Raw genomic sequence first — 2,099 nt, 5'->3', positions numbered from 1 at the left:
GGCCGGTCCCCGCGTTCCTCCCCTGGCCTCGCCGGGGCCCTAGCGCCGACCGAGCACCCGTGGGCTCAAGGGGCGGGGCCTGCGGACCTAAGGGGCGGGGTTTGTGTGATGAAGCCTGGCTTGTCCCAGAGTCTCACCTTCCAGTAAACGGGTGTCCAGCCCAACAGCTGGTGGGGAACCTGGCAAACGCCCTGCGCCCAGGAGGTGCAGGCCGCTCCAGCCTTGTGGGAGTGTTAACTCTGAAACTGAATGATGGTGATTTGATTATCAACTCCAGCTGTCCCCCTGCCAGTTGTTACAGCAGGAACAGCGAATCGTGCTCATGACTCCCCTGACTTTGTGGGCTTCTGAAGTCCCAGCTGACCCTTACTCCCCCTCCAAAATCTCCTGCTTCCAACACACTGCCCAGCTCTCTTCCATGTGCGTGACATCCCTGTAAGTGCGCAGGCCCTGACTTGTAGCCTAATAGATAATGCACCAGTCCTGCAGTAGGATATGCTAGCATAGAATCCTAGAATACTAGGACTGGAAGGGACCTCGAGAAGTCATCGAGTCCAGTCCCCTGCCCTCACGGCAGGACCAAATACTGTCTAGACCATCCCTGATAGACATTTATCTAAGCTACTCTTAAACATCTCCAAAGATGGAGATTCCACAACCTCCCTGGGCAATAGGCACATGGGGCTGCAGGAGTGGAGCTTACTTCAGGATAGGGGGCTAACTAGAGGCCTCAATACATCAGGTGCGGCACGTGACCCTAAGCAGACTAGGTGGTCGCCTAGGGCACCACCAGCCCGGGGCACCCCGTGATTACGTCACGACCACTGACAGCCTGCTACAGCCGGCCTCAAACCGCTCCTGCAATACAGTGACATAAGACGACTTGTATGAAGAGAACAAAGCAGAGAGAACAGAAAGTGCAGCACCAAGGAGGCGGAGGCTGCTCATCCAGGCCCAGCAGAGCAGCAAGCAGAGCCAGACTGTCTCCAGTGCAACGCAGAGCATGTTAGCAAACCGGGCTGGGGCAAAGAGCTCTGGGGGGAGAGGAGAGAAGGCGCTTGCAGGACTGGGTGCATTGGTAGGGGGAGCAGTCAGAACTGCATGCTAAATGCCACGTATCCTATGCGGATGGAGCCCGCTAAGGAGGTGTCTGGCCCTGGTTAGCCTCAGGAGCTGAACTGAACCAATATGGGCTGCTGCACATTCCTGCCACTTCTCTGGCATCCCCAGCAGTTGCTGGGCATTTTCATCTCAGTTCATCAGGTTTATAGCATCTCATTTGGGAAGAAAAGCTCCTAATGGTGCAGAGCTGGCTGCCTGGGTCAGTTCTAGAGGCTCTTACATCACTGTCATCAGTGGTGTCATCGTTAAGCTTCAGCGTTAACAGTTTAATTATTTAACAGTTTAGCAAGAACAGCCAGCTACTCCTGGGCCAGCTAGCTCACGGAACTTGAGCATGGCACATGCATATGCAGGAATCACTTCTGCTAATATGGGAATGCGGCCACCTCTGGGGTGGGACACAGCTGTTGCTGAACAGCACACAGCAAATCTATAAAGCCTTGGGACAGGCAGAAGGGAATACCATGTCCCATTGAACATCAGGGGTGGGGGGGGCAGTTGGGGAAGTAGAATGCAGCTCCCTAATTGGAGGTTGGCTGGCACAGCCCCATTTATACCTGTCCTCCTGTGAACAGCCCTGTGGGTCTCTAGCGAGCCCCGACGTTTCTAACAGAGGTCACTTCAATATCTAAGAGCACCACAGTCGGCCTTGGGAGGGACGCCGTGGCAAGCGCCTGCCCTGTGCAGTCAGGGTGACGTGCCATACCAGTGTGCTCCCAAAGACAGAGCCTGGCAGGGTCGCTCGCTCTGCCTATGGGACTCACCTGTCCAACGGTGGGATCGCGAGTCTTCCAACCCCCTCCAAGCGCCTCCCCGCAGGCAGCTCCTGGTGCAGCAGCGCTCTCAGTCCTCGGCCATCGTCTCCTCGAGCGTCAGAGACCCGGCAAACTGCCCTGCTGCCCACAGACCTTCCGACCAAGCAGTGGGTCCAGTGCAAAGGACTCTGGGAAACACCTGAAGAGGGGACGCTTGGGAGC

Source organism: Pelodiscus sinensis, chromosome 11 (genome assembly GCF_049634645.1).
Source record: "Pelodiscus sinensis isolate JC-2024 chromosome 11, ASM4963464v1, whole genome shotgun sequence".
Lineage (NCBI taxonomy): Eukaryota > Metazoa > Chordata > Testudines > Trionychidae > Pelodiscus > Pelodiscus sinensis.
The sequence above is the reverse complement of the archived record's forward strand: the minus strand, read 5'-3'. Positions refer to the sequence as shown.